The 15,823-nt window shown below is 42.9% G+C and overlaps 1 protein-coding gene across 5 annotated transcripts in view; it reads right to left on the reverse strand.

Moving 5' to 3' along the window:
- Window positions 1-15,823, reverse strand: part of Pbx1 (PBX homeobox 1) — a 312,214-nt gene that overhangs the window by 144,542 nt on the left and 151,849 nt on the right. The window lies entirely within an intron of this gene.

The raw sequence follows: 15,823 nt of genomic DNA on the forward strand, positions 1-15,823 counted from the left end.
GCAGGGCAATTGCGGCCTGGAGGCAGACTGTAATGAAGTAGTCAGGACCAAGGGGAGGAGAGAGGCCATGGTAGGAACGGGCTGGTTGGAGCTTTTTGAGGCCTTAAATGGCTTGGTCAAGTCTAGTACAGCGGAGGCAGCTTCCGCGTGGACTCCAAAGTTTAGTCCAGCAGGAGATTCAAAAACCCACTTCCACTGGGGACAGGGAGGTGGATGGATGTCTTCAAGCCAGAGACAGGCAAGGCTGACTTGTAGGCAGGCTCTGTGCAGCCAGAGCCTCATGCAGCCTGTGGCCTGCAGTGGCTGCTGCTCTCTTGGCTGAGGCCTGAATGGTATTCCCTTTGGCTCTGTCCGGCCCCTCCCTATTCCCTCACCATAGATAATACTGTCCTAAAAGCCTTGGCCAGAATCCAATTACTGCTGATATACATCTTCCCTTGACTCCAAATGACTCTTTCTGCCATTGAAGGATATCCAGGAATGTTGAAAACTTGTCCTGATTGCGGAGTTAATGGTCATGTGGTCCTCCGCACTGAAGGAATGGCCTTAGGGGGAGCCTTGATGGGTCTCGCTAGTCATCAGTGCTACCCCACCTCTCCGCTCTGCCCTTATTAAAGCCATTCTTTCTGAAAGCTAAATGAATATGTTTCATCTTCAAATGCTGAAAAACAATCGCAGGCAGCCGGTGATCAGTACTGAACAATACTGGCTTAATCACTGCCATTCCCTTCCTCTCCCTTTTGCACTTCCTCCCCCTCCCCTCTCTCTCTCTTTTTCTCCCCCCCCCCCACACTCTCCCTCTCCTCAGCCGTGTTCCCACTCACACCAATGATGCCTGAGGCATGAACTACTCCGTGCATAATTCCATAAGTGTGTGTAGACAGAAGCACACACATGAGCAAATCCATATAGACGCAAGCCTCAGAAATGTGTAGTTGGTGGTGGATTACACGTCTATAATTGCATATATGGGCTATGCTGATCTACCCATACTTGTTTTCAGGCTCTTTAAGGAGTCAATACATTTGAATTCCACCAAAAGTTGAAAGGAAAACTGTATCTAAATACTGCATTTTTTTCCAATAATTATGGCAATAGAATATGGATTACATTTGGACTATAACTGAAATATATGTGCTCTTACCTAGAGTGTATATATGTGTGTGTATTTGTGTGTGTGTGTGTGTATATATATATATATATACCTATGTCTATAAATATGTATAGCTTATGAAATATATAATGTGAATACTTCAAAATATCAAAGGAGCATTTCTAGTAACGCTTAGCAGAGACATGTATTGGATAATGAATTACATTAATACGTGAAATGTCCTCTGCCCACCTTTTGCTTCATAGATGCCCCTGTTATCCAGCTCATCAAAACACTAGCATAATATTATCTCTCCATTCCACATCTCTTTCCTTCAAAGATAGGCCCATCAAAGTTGACTTTATTGGCCAAAGGACAGTATCTTATAAAAAATATCTTTCAGTTCTTTCCTTTTACACGTTGTTCAAGAACTTAAGTAAATATGAGCTAAAAGGGAGGGAAACATCTAATAACCATATTGTTACTGAGGGTGATGGTGCTTTATTGATATGATCATTCTGTCTCCTGTACAAACAATTTAATGCCATGTTATGCTTCTGGTCTTTTACTGTGTGTGGTATACAACAGGCATTCAGTAAATGCTTGCTAAGTGAACTACTGATATTCATTCCAAAAGACATTTGTGGACTCAGTGAGAAAAAAACACAGGAAGGGCCTACGCACAAAACAGCTCTACAAAAGATATCTTCCTTTAGTTGGTCAATAAAGTTAGTGTCAAGATTTAATAAAAGTCTCTCTACTAAACATCATTTATTCAAGGTGAATTTTGTTGATTCGTTGATTTCATCAGATGAGATATTGTGGCGTTCCTTTAGACCTAATGAAAGTTCCCTTTCCACGTGAGTGGTTTCACCCACTCGATGTGAAGAGAGCGACCTTGATGTGCATGTGGTTCTTTTGGTAAACGGGCGATACCATATTATGCAAGCACACACTGCACACTCTTCCTACTACTCCTTCTCTGTATCCACAATGCTTGGGATTACTGTCAAAAAGCATCTTTCTTGGGCCTTTTTTTTTTTTCTTTTTCTTTTTTTTTTTTTGCAACAGTCTAAAATATTAGGTTTCTCTTTAAATAACAAAGATCTGCTCTACCCCAACAGACAAAAATGCCCCAGGTAAAGGCAAAAGCAGTACACAAAACAGGCATGGTCACTTAAACCTCCCTTGGCGAACCCTGGGTGCTATGGCCCTGTGTCCAGATGACACCCATTCTGCTGTTGATGGCATGTGGTCCCTAACAGATGAAACAAAGAATGAAGCCTAAGGTCTCACCTCAAGAAGTTCTCAGTCTAGGGCTAAATTAGACACCAGGGGTGTGAAAGAGGAGATGAATGAAATATCCAGGCATAGCTGACCTGAGATTCGAACTGTTCATAAACACCAATGTCTCAGGACCTGAGGGCACAGGTGCCTGCCCGGTCGGGGAACAAAAGTACCCAGAGCTGCAGAGGCTAAGAAAGCAAAACTTGGGAAAAGTTAAATGTAGAACTGTGGAAAGCAGTTAAGAAGGTGGTCCAATAAGTCAAGGACAGAAAGAAAGCACACTGTATTAAGCTATTGGGAAGCCACAGGAACACGAGACGGAAAACCATCAAAGGCGTCAAAGGAAGACTTGGGTGGATTACGAAGGGGAAGTTTGCCTTTGAGAATTGCAATGAATGCAGGAAGGTTAAGATGGTATGGAGCGCTGGGCGTGGTGGTGTACGCCTTTAATCCCAGCACTCGGGAGGCAGAAGCAGGCGGATTTCTGAGTTTGAGGCCAGCCTGGTCTACAGAGTGAGTTCCAGGAAAGCCAGGGCTACACAGAGAAACCCTGTCTCGAAAAACAAAAACAAAAACAAAAAGATGGTATGGAGCTAAGGAGGAGGAAGTCTACGGAAGGTTTCCATAGGTTCTGTGCCTAGAAGAGGATGCCCATGGGTCTCGAGGGCAGGATGACAGATAAAGCGAAGGACAAGGAGACAGAAGAAACTAGTGTGGGGCCCAAGTGGAAGAGTCTCAAAAAGTTTCTCTCAGTGAGAAGAAGAAAGAATGCCAATAAAGTAAGAGACAGTGCAGGGGTGAGGGAGGGAGTTTGACACAGAAGACTTCATTTCTTCCAAGAACTGCTGCACCATATCTTCTGCCGGGAGGAGGTGGAATTCAGAATTTGACAGTGGAAGATTTGCAGACACATGGGCAAGTGCAAGCATGCACCAGCAGGCTGGTGTGCACTGGAGTTGGAGAGGAAGTGTTCTTGGACCACTTGATTGTATGTTTAGGGATATGTGGCAGGCACGACCTTTAAAACAAAACAGCAGCAGCAGCAACAGCAGCAGCAACAACAACAACAAAACCTGTTTCTAACTTCAAATCTAAGAGCATTCTTGAAGAACAGAAGTCAGCAGTCAGAGAGATAGAAGAGGGATACTTTTCATCCTGCTTTCTCTTTGTTCCAGTTGCCTATGGTGGATATCTCCTGTGCCTCAACACCTACATGGACTTCTGGCATCTTACCAGCTCCCAGGGCCTGCAGTGTAATCACAGGACGAGAACACAAGGCTGGCTCTCAGGCTCTCTGCCGAAGGCTGGTGTCTATGCAGATCACCCAGGCCTTCTCCCCAACATGGCCCTAGCCTTCAGGTTGCCCACTGTGCACATAAGTGCCTGCTCCCTGGCACACTGTGCAGGCCTGAGCACTGACCCTGTGTGTACCTTTGGCCTCTAATCCCACTGGTGATATAGGAGGGGCAGACTGCTTCCAGGCAGTGGTGGTTCGGGCAACACATGGAGACCTGCAGAGCTCACATAGGCCCTGGAACCGAGCTCACTTCTGTGGCAGACTTCATAAGGCTCCGCTCTTTGACTGGCGTTGAGTTTATGTGAAAGTAATTAACAGTAATTAATCCTTAATTACAGTAATTAGCCAAGTCGCAGTAAATTAAACCACATCTGGAGCAGATGAGGGCTTCCGAATGGGAGGCAAAGAGAGGCGACAATCGGGGAGATGCTGAATTCATCTGACAGCATCTGATTAAGTCTACCTGTTGCTGGCAGCCTCATTTGCATGTTGTTTTTGTTTGCATTTCCCAGTAACCCTTTCATTGGCATTCACAGTGTGGACCTCTTGGTCCTCTCTTAAATACCAGTTAGGCAGTCCTGCTGCCTCTGGGGTGAGCAAGTCCCTTCATATCCAGCAGAACTGCTGGTTTGCCTGGGCTTTGTTTATCTGCTTCCCCCCTCCCTCCTGACAAACAAAAATATAAATAGCAGAGACCTCATCAAGTGACAGGCTGAAATCAAAGAAGCCAAGAGAGTTGGGCTTTTTTTTTTTTTTTTTTTTTGGCTGATGAAAAGAGAAGATGCTATGAGCGATCATCACGTCTGATGAGGAAGGGAAGCAGCAGAAAGCTTACAAAAATAGGTCACGTGGGCCATCTTGTACAGGAGTCCCATCGCACGCCAAAAGGAGCCCAGATTCCAGAAGACCCATTGTTCATATCATATGCACACACACACAAACACACGCATGAGCAACGAACATACACACTAGCAAAAATTAAAAATCCAGATCTCTTTGTTTCTCTGATCTCATTTGGATAGACAAAGGCCTCTCACCTAGGCAAGAAATAAAACTAGGACCACTTTTAAACATTTGATGTGTGATAGTGTTGGCATTTGCATCCTTGGGTTACCAAGAGTCTTAGATGAGACAGTGGATGTTGGATGCTTGCTTCAGGGACTCCTGTAGAGGGAACACTTGGTAATAATTACTTATTACAATTATAATTACAATTATTAGCATTGGTTCTTTTATCTCCCAGTTAGTTATTACACTTATATTGGGAAGGTAGCACAGTGTATTGATGTAAGGCACAGACTCACGAGTCAGAATGCCTGTGTCAGTTGACTAAGTATACCATTCCGAGACATGTGACCTTGGGCAAGTTAGTTAACCTCTCTAGGCCCTGGGGTTCCTTAACTGTAAAAGAAGGGTAATAATTGTACCTGGCTCATCTACTTCTTTTAAAAGGTTAAATGAGTTGCCTGAAAGTGCTGAAACAGACCCAGACACAGGAAATGTTGAATAAGTGTTTTCCATTATTATTAAACTATATGCACACCCGCGTAGAAACCTGAGCATTTTATATAATGCTGATGTGTTTATGAGCACGTTAACAGTATGCATAATAACTGGTGTGTCCCTAGAGAGCAGGGCCAGCCTACTACTACCCTCACAGGTGAGTTCTTAATAAATACTTTTGATGATAAAGATGAGAAAAAGAAGGAGGAAAAGATGAAGGCATAAATAAAATCACACAGACAAATGACAAAATATGACTCAGTAGGTCAAAACTGTGCATTTCATGGTGCATGAATCCATCAATATGCTATCATTTAGGGAAGATTCACTTTTTAATCAATAGCTGCATCCCAGTGCCTTGACGCAGATTATTTAAGATTTATTTCCTGTTCATTGTGAGAATTCAGCTACATATGCGTTTTAACTCTCTAAGATTAGTTCCCATGTGTTCCTGGATGTTACCTGAAAATTCAACTGGAAAATGTATGTCAGTCACTGTTACCCAGTTTTCATATAAAATGAACCAAAAGGAGAAGCAGCCACGGTCAGCTGAGCACTGAGGAACACCAATGGCTCACACAAGGCCAAGGCGCCTACCAGCAGCAACCCTTCAATTATCTTGTGGTTTCCTAGAAGTTCTAAGGAACTGACCAACTTGGCTTATCCAGTTCCTCTGACTGGTTTTGCAGTTCCCACCCCTGCATAGACAAGGCTATGCTGTGGTAGGTGGGGAGGCCTATAAGGATATAGACATGTCCTACAGTTAAAAATTACTCAATATTTTTGACCAGTCATGGTGATGTGAGACCACGAAGCCAAGGAAAACCAATAACAAAAACAAAAAGTGCCCTTTGAGGGAAATGAACAATTCTTGGTTGAGAATGCTCCCTTCCCCTGTGTGTTGAGGGAAATATGTTCAGCTAGCATTAATACTCAACATTTGCTACACTTCTTTCAATTTCATTATTCTGTCCTTGTCTAAATCAAAATGTGTTATAATTCTGAATAATGTGTTATCTGCCGCCTGTGGTGAAATGGTTATAATGATAATAAATAATTTCTGAAAGCTAGGAATTAATTCCAGCCTTTTGGAAAACATGTAAATTGTGGATTTGTAAGGAAGGGAAAGTGCATTTGAAATAAAACCTCTTCTGTGGGTTTCTGGTTTGTGTTCCTGATTAACGTGCTCTGCAAGTTTGCCTAGTTTGGCCACAGCCATGCCAGTTCCCACCAGGATGAACAGGAAGAAGTATCCTCTATTTTTGTTATTGCCATTGTCAATCTGTCTCTTTCCTTCTACCCTCAGAAGAAGAACACAAGAAGAAATCAAATGTAGATGAGTCATACTAGAAATATTGGGGAGGAATGGGCCTCTGAGTCAGACCAGAAACAGACCCTCATCACAAGTTGTCCATAAAGGTTGGGAGAAGGTGGTACCCATTCCTTACATGGATGTTGGCATGAAGACCTTGGCATTCCAACAAAAAGCCTATCTGCTGTGAACCATATCCCAATTCTAGTAGCTGACAAAGACAAGGGCAGAAGCCACCACTTCAGGTTGCAAAGAGGTCATGAGTCATCTCCAGTGTATGAGAAGTCTTTGTCCTACTAGGCCCAAGCTCCCTTACTATGATGTGTATGTGTGTATGTGCTTAAGTATAACACTAAATGATCCCTAACACTTAAGAGCAGAAGATAATTGCAACTGTACATGTTTTAAGACACAGACTACTCAATAAAGGTTATTTCCCTCTTTACTTCCTAAAGTACATGACTGCAAAAACTACTTTATTTAAATGCCCAATATAAGAGCTGTATAATTCTGAATGTCAATCAAACGTTATTAGTAGAACACAATGAACAGTAAATAAAACTATACAGGCAGAATACTAGGCTTTCAAGATAGCTCAGGCTACCAAGCCTGATGATTTGAATTGGATACCCCAAGACCTGCCTAATGGAAGCAGAGAATCTACTTTCACAACTTGTCCTCTGAACTTTCGCATGCACATAACAGCATGCACACTGGCATTCATATGTGTGAACACAATGCAATAAATAAATACTGTTTAAAAGTTTTAAAGATAAAAACGTGACCGACTACAGATTTTCTGGAGACTATAAGATAAACATTAAGGGTACACATTAAACAAATACATAAATTAAGTATGTTAATTACTAGATTTCATAATATGCTCCATATGTGCATGCCCAGAGGTGATTGTTATAACTCATTCAGGAGCTGCTTAAGGGTTCAGTCCTCTTCCCTGGAACTTACCTAAGCCTAACCTTAGTGTTGAGTTCTTAAAAAGCAAGCATAGCATTTTGCATTGCTAGAGTAAGCTAGTAAGCGTCTGTGTGTGTGAGCATGTGATCAAAAGAAGTGACCCAAAGCCGAGGTCCACAGATTGGAGTGTGGCTTCACTCAGTGTTGTAGAAGTATAAATGGTTCCTGGAATAGGAGTTCTACTCTACTTCTAGTACAGAGAGTTTTGAGAAGGCCATAGTCGCAGAACAGACTCTCTACCCACTCCAATTCCCCTCTGACAACTTGTAGACCTGTTTCATGAGTGTAAGTTGTAGGGGCTGTTTTTATCAACACTATTTTATCTGGTCCTTACAGATTTTAGTAGGTATTTCTCTCCACACCAAACACTCTAAAGACCATTTTATATCTAATATCCTCTATCTTGTGCATACTAATGTCACACATGGTGTTGACTTGGAAATGACATAAGTGGCCATTTTAACTATGTCATATAATTCTCTGGCTTCATTCATCCATCCTGACTTGACCAGGTTTGGAGATTTTGTTTGTTTGCTTATTTATTGGTGAGCTCATTGGCTCTAGCCATGTTTACAGCTAAATGGCACGTGGGTGAGGAAATTGACCACACGCCAATCAGAGCTAATCACTGTTCTGTTTTATCTCTGGTCTTTATTCCGGAATCCCCATAGCAGGAGAAAAACACAATCTGAATAACAAATATACTATTTCCAGAGGTTAGGCAACTAAGAGTTGACCTGTCTTTATGTAGAAAGGAAAAGCTCACAGGTTAACATCCCACCAACTTGCAATTGTGATTAGAATAATCTCAATAACCTCTAAATTTCATCCAAAGCAGATTAACCTTTGAAGGTTAAAATGGCCAAACAAAACAACCATGTAGCATAGCTCTTTTCCACTGAGGCAGCATCTAATTCACTCAAGACAATAAGCAACTTTCCATTAAGAAGAGAGACAGAGAAGAGAAATAAATTCCAGAAGCTTCTAGGTGGCGACATTTTATTTCTAGATCTTGGGGTCACCAAAGACTCCATCTACCCAGTGCAAAGTAGGACAACAAATATTACCATCACTATCATGTCAAATACCTCACTGCTTAGGGCAAACCATGCTTTGTTTGTTTGTTTGTTTGTTTGTTTGTTTGTTTGTTTGCTTGTTTTGCTTTCCTGTGCCTTGACTTTCTTGTCCCAAATGATGAGTATCAACTTCCCAATGAGAATTTGATCACATAAGCAAAGAGGTTTGAAGACAAGACCATATTAGAGGGCCATTATTTAGATCTTGAATAGCATTTGATATCAGTTGTATGTGGGCAGCGTTTTGCTTTGGGCACAGGCCTGAGAACACACAAGAGGAAGCAGCCCTACAAGAGAGATGTTCGTGATGCCTTCCTGGGTCACCAGGCTGTCTGGCAAAGCACCAATGTCTGAATGTCACTGTGGAGGTCAAAGTGATATCAACTCAAACAAGGATGGGAAAACCATAAAGATAAAGAATTGAAGAGAAATTGTGTGACGCACACTGCTGGAAGTGAGGCTGTGTTCCTGATTAAACATGTCAACAGAAAGGCAGAAAGCAAAGGCCCCTATGTGAGGGACAAATAACATTCTGAAATAAACATTCTTAAGACCTAAGTGTATGAAGCCAATCGAGCCTCCATTCTGTCCAGTCCTTTGGGGGCTTATGCATCATTAGTCTGTATCATAGCTTCCTGTCACTTGTCCCTTTAGAGCAAGAACTCTCAAAGGCCTGACAAGGAGGAGTGGACAACCACAGACTCCAGTCTTACCGCTCTCTCTGTCTGTAGGTCTCTTCTGGGAGAAGCTGACTTCATTAGGAGGCTTAAATTCTAGTCTGGCTTCTCAAATAAATAGCCGAACCCAAGGAACCGCCAAACTCATCATCCAAAAGCCAAAGTGGACCCACCTACATAGGCATCTGTCATGAGCCAGAGCCTCCAGCAAGTTTTACAAACCCCATTACTAAGGAGAAGGCCCTCATCTCACTTTAAGAGATACAACAGAGACAAACACTGCATGGTGGCCGAAAGGATTACTACAAGAAGGGTAAAGTACTTCAGCAGTGTGCACTTCTATTCCATGAGCACCTTGCTTATCTTTCATTTGGATGCATTTATAATAGCACTAAAATGTGTGTGTGCTGCACGAAATAGCCCTCTGCATGCACATGTGCACGTCATATACCACACACACACAAAGTTACTTGGTATAAAACATATCACTACGTTGTCCAGAGGAATGAAGGTATTGGCATCTTTTTGCTTTACGCAGCTTTCCCCCTTCTTGGCATGTATATGTGGTAGTGATAGTGGGGAATTATTGAGTCTGTTAACAGACTGGGTTTTAAATTTCCATTTATGTCCCTCAGTCCTGCAAAAATCTGGAGTTCTTAAACGAACTTTCTGTAGGCCTCACAGTGTGTAGGAATTTACATAAACCCATAAAACCCTGGCCATCTCATTCCTCCTTAAACATGATTTTTTTTTTTGGGGGGGGGGGAGTGTCACTTTGCACAGTGTAACCTAAAACTAATTAAAATGCTGCCAAGCCTCTAAAAAAAATCCTTTCCAGTTTTATGTGAAAGCACCTTGTTTTGGGGACGCACAAGTCCAAGGAGACCCACAGAATGTTCCATCTGACCTGTGTGCAGATTCATACTGCTCGAGACTAGAAGCTGAGTTCAGTAAATAAACACGCCTCACACTTCAGCTCCTTGCAGGTTCTGGGCTCTGGCCCTTCTTCTCATCTGCACGGTTCAAATTAATTATACACTTTAATTTCATGAATTATTAATTTGATTCTGACTCGGCAGCTTATGATTATCCAGTGCTACAGACTATACAATTCCAGGTTCATTAAAACATCACCAGCTGCCTGAGAGACAGACATTAAATAGGGGAGAGCAATAATAAAATTAAGCTTCCGGCGCATAGCAACAGAGTCTTCCTCAGCCGCAGGCGCCGTGAAGCTCTGCGGCTGGGCTGATCCAGGCAGAAAGATAAAAGTCCTTTTAGAGACACCCATTCCTTTCTCAGAACGTGATTCTTGGTCTTCTACCACATACACAACTTCAGGTGGTCAAATGTAATGTCTTGTGAGAAAGAATAATATTTGTCTGTCTGTCTTTCTCTCCGACACCTTCCATCCACCTACATCCATATTCACTCAACGTTAACTCTCTGATGACTGCCAACGTACCAATAACAACCAGATCAGCTACTCCAGACATTTTCCAGAGAAGCATCTTCTGGCAAGGGTCTACACAAGCTGCAGGCTCAACAGCAGCAGAGTAGATCTTAGGTCTGGAAAGAGTGAGGCCAAGAACCATTGGTAACAAGTCAATTGCTCTTTCCTTTGTTAAGCCATTTGGCTTAAGAAAGGAGAGTGTGGGGTTCGGGATGAGGCCGGGATTTAGTAGCAGCTTTTACCATGGTCACCATAAATACTTTCCCACTCTGAGAACATACATGTGTAAAGTCTAGCCTTAGACCTGGTACAAAGCCAGAGCTCACTGGTACCAGTTCACAAATTTCACCTTCACATTTATACAATGAAACAAGTGAGCTCATAACATCTTAAATTATTTCCAGCACAGATTTATGAGCCTCTTCAAGGAAGGCTCACTATTCCTGCATATCACAGGCCCTTGAGACAGACTGGATGGTTTTTCCCATAGAAATTCTCTGCTCACTACTTACAGGGTCACTAGAAAGCCATCAATGTATAACTCTTCAAGGTCCATGCCACTGTGTTGGGCTGTAGCCATTAGGTATAGATTATGGACCTCCGGTCCAAAGAAAGAAGACCTGGGCAGAGGCTGTACACCCTTTGTGATGGCCACATTCATCTTCAAGGAAACGAAGGAGTCACCCGGGACTAAGATACACATCCACTAGAGCCAGGAAGCAGTGTGCAAATAAAGGACAAAGCAGTAATATGACCAAAAGCAGAGAATTGTGCATAGATTCCTAATGGGGCCGAGGAAGGAGGATAGAAGAAAACTGATTCAAATGTATTTTTTTTTCTTTGTCCATCTTGTGTACACAGGCCTGATCCTGCCCGAGGGCAGAAGCTACATTAGAGAGATGATTTGGTAGGTAAGATAGTTTCATAAAGACTTGAAATTGGATCCCTAGCACACATGTAAAAGCTGGATGCGGTCATGCATACTTGTGCTCCTAGAGATAAGGGTGGTGGTATGGAGACAGGTAGGTCTCTGAGCCAGCCTAGTTGAAAAGTAGTGAATTCCAGGCTCAATGAGAGATCCTGTCTCAAGGAAATAAAGTGGCCACTGATAAAGCAGGATGCCTGGGATATTCTTCTCCCTCTTCCACAGCTGTGTGTATCTGCACACACACACAAACACACACACACACACACACACACACACACACACACCCTGCAGAATCCTCTGTAGATTGATATACTCCTTCCAACAAATAGAACCACAGCACTTCCTCCCAGTTACTTGTGGCAAAACAATTTGTAGAGGGAAAAGGCTGGAATTTAGACATTCCATTTAGCTACTGCAGAAATCTAAGGACCTTGAACCTTGTGGGATTTCAGATCGATGGAATTAATTAAGGGAGATGTCCAGTGCCCTCCACTAAGTAATCAGCAGGTACAGTAGACCCAAATGTCTATAAGGAAAAATGGGATGGGATGACATTGAGGGAGGCAGAGGAATTAAAAAATGAGCATCCGAATGGGAAAAGCACACAGCCCATTGATTGAGGCATAAGAGATTAAGGCTTGGGTGAGCGGCAAGAAGATTCTGTAACAGGAATGGCTACAGAGCAAGAGTCTAAACCCTGCACACATCTATAATCAGTGACAGGAAGGCACAGCCAGACAGGGAACCACAAGCCAGCAAGCCTAAAGCTGAAGAGTCAAAGTCCAGTAAAATGAATTAAAAAAAAAAACTGAGATGAAAAATAAAAATTAAAAATTATGTAAGTACCTTAGAAGGCAGTTTATCATTTTATATTGTGCTATATCATATTTATTACCTATTTCCTTCACTAAAATGGAAGCACCAGGAGGCAAGGCTCCTGTCTAGTGTCTTCACTGATATATCTTTGGTTCCTGGAATACAGCTTGTCATCATGAAGAGAGGATGCATAAACTTGCATGCAGGGAATAGGAAAGTGGTGAGACCTATTTGCCACATTCTAAACATATGCACCCATGGGGCCTGGAGAGATGGCTCAGCAGTTAAGAGTAACGACTGCTCCTCCAGAGGTCCTGAGTTCAATTCCCAGCAACCACATGGTGGCTGACAACCATCTGTAATGAGATCTGATGCCGCCTTCTAGTGTGTCTGAAGACTGCTACTGTGTTCAGTATATAGCTACAGTATTCATAAGATAAATAAGTCTGTCTTTAAAAAAAAAAAAAAAAAGATATGCACCCATTTGCCAGTCCCTGGGTGGGACTGGGGAAGCCAAATCCAGAGAGAAAAAGGAGCCTTGGCTGCCTCTTAATGAGTCACTAAATATAAAAACGTCATCATTCATACCTGTGGAATGTGGATAATCCTTTAGCAAATGGTTTTTTTCCCTAAATAACAATAATGCCAGCAAATGAGGAAGTGAGGGGCCCCACATCAAATGTTAGAGAAGGCATAACAGGTTAGAATGACTGCATTTCCAAGAACAATGCACCGTAGCTTCAAGCATTCAACTCAACTGGCTTTGCTTTTAAGTCCATATCCTTCTTCCGCCCCCATTCATCCCAGCCCTGCGCCATGGGAAAAACACTCTGCCAGCCAATTTTACAGTCACTGAGTCTTAGAAAGAGTGCCCTCACCAGATTCTAAGCGCATTGAGAATCAAGTGTAAAGACTTAAGGCCCTCTTGCTCCCAAGTCCACAGTCAACTGTCAGATGCCTGCAAAAGGGCTGTAGAGGGAGAAGAGTAGTGAACCAGGAATTCCTCTGTGCTTGGCTCATCTTTCCACAACATGGTAGAATGGGAAAACCACATGAGTGACAATACCAAGAGGCCAACTGCAGACACGGAAGAAGACAGTCACCAGGAACTTCAGAATCCATCCAGATTATTGGACTAGAAGATGCTTTATATACATCTGACCTTGACTTTGCCTATCCAACCACCCTTCTTACCCACTTAGGTAAACAGGACATGACGCTACCAAAGATGTCCGTCCTGATGGTCCTTTGCAGACAGTGGACACAATCCGCACCATCAATATGCCAGAGGTGACTCATAATGTGTCCTTTGTGGCAATCACATGCAGTCCTTAAGAGTATGTAGAACAACAATATGAACTAACCAGTAACCCCAGAGCTCGTGTCTCTAGCTGCATATGTAGCAGAAGATGGCCTAGTCGGCCACCACTGGGAAGAGAGGCTCCTTGGTATTGCAAACTTTATATGCCTCAGTACAGGGGAACACCAGGACCAAGAAGCGGGAGTGGGTGGGTAAGGCAGCAGGGTGGGGGAGGGTATAGTGAACTTTTGGGATAGCATTTAAAATTTGAAATGTATATAAAGAAAATATTTAATTAAAAAAAAAAGACTGTATATACCTCAGCAGGGAAAGTACATAGAGCTGATGCCAACCTACATCCAAGGCAACAGAGTTACCTCCCAGGAACGAGTGGTCAAAGCACCACCAGTAATTTGTGCTCTTCCTCCCAGCCTAGAGTGGGCTGAGTCAGACCTATTTCTGCCACAATCCTTGCCCATCTAGGGTGGAGTCTTCTGACCTAGGTAAAGTCTATTGTGTGCCACATCTGCAGCTTCCTGCAAGAAGCTACCTGCTGAGCAGCTGAGCTTGTTTTCCTGATGAGATCCTGGCATAGTGGGGGATGGGTTCCCCCTTTAAAATCAGACCCTAGAATTAAAGTCTTGATCAGAGAACTTTGTCTTGGCTCATTATTTCTCTCACCATCCTTCCCATCCATCCCCAGCTTTCCTGTCAGGAACCCAGGAACCCATGGTGGCTACAGTAATTCACTGGGCATCTCTACTGCCTTAATAGGCATCTCAACACCCACTTTCCCACAGACCAGTTAGTTTACTGAAGGGAGATTAGCTTACTCCTACAGGCAGATTTCATTGGTTAATGACAGTATATATCCAGGTAAGCCCTCTATTGGGGCAGTAGCAGAAGATATCATCCCTGAGGGGCTGAGAAAGGGCAGCTTTTGTGTAGGTGACTTCTCCCAAATGAAGTTAGAAGTCTCTGGGGCTCTTAGGCACACCAAAGAGGCTCTGAAGCATCTCATCCTTTGTGGGACAAACTCTAGAGACTAAAGAAATGCTGACATTGACATCATAGAGTTGATATCATGATTCCACGAGTTCCAATAAGATGTCAGTGTGTACAATTCAGAATGGAGTGGGGGCTGTGAGGAGCATCTCACATCCAGTACAAGGTTAGCAAGCTTTTCTAGCCATCTAGGAGCATAGAATCCAGACAGGGTGGCATTTCCTATGTGCCCAGATATCTGCATAATAGCCTGTGGTCATTAAAATCACCAGGCTGGTGAAAAAGAAAAAAAAAATGAACAAAAGTGAAATTATAATCTTTCATTGTTTCCTTTGTCTTTACAATAAACACTCAGTGTTGGACTAGTCTGGACTTAGGGACTTTCCAGTTTCCATGTGAAGCTGGACATTTCGCATTCAATACAAGTTAGTTCCTTAAACTCAGAATCAATTGTCAAAAAATGTAGGGAAGTATTTTCCCACGGGGCAAACATTTGTGGTAAAACTGGAAATGTTCAACTTGATTATAATGTTTCACGAAAAGGTCATCGTGGGGACTCGGAGCTATACCTCGAGGACGTTAACTCTGTGTGCAGACAGGGTGACATAGGAGAGTCAGTTTGCCCAGGCTTACCATGGACAATCTCCTCTGACCACATGCCACTGGGCCAGCAGCAGAAAAGCCTACCGTGAACACAGAAAACCAGACACATGTGTGCATACGTGGGAACATATACACTCTTTAGACGTTCACAGACCAGGTGAGCTTCCTGAAACTCACACACTTGCAATTCCAGTGACAAGAATGGTGTACTTTGCTGGGATGTGCTCTGGTTGAAAACAAAAATAATAGTGCTCTCTATGGCAGGAGGGTTGTGGTTTAGTAGGAGATAGCATAGTGTTGCTGGAGGAGCAATGAGGCATGCGCAGAGGTTTCTCCACATCCTGAAATTCTGACCCAAAGCACGAACAAAATTTAAAAATGTCCCCCAGTGATTCCAATACTCTACAAACTAACTCCCTGTTCTTCAAACACAGTGTTTTCAATGTGGGATTAAAGCTTAAAGTTCTCATATATTCAAGCCAAGTAAAAATGGCAAAC

This window comes from Mus caroli, unplaced genomic scaffold, assembly GCF_978045245.1.
Source record: "Mus caroli unplaced genomic scaffold, Mus_caroli_1 scaffold_1, whole genome shotgun sequence".
Classification (NCBI taxonomy): domain Eukaryota; kingdom Metazoa; phylum Chordata; class Mammalia; order Rodentia; family Muridae; genus Mus; species Mus caroli.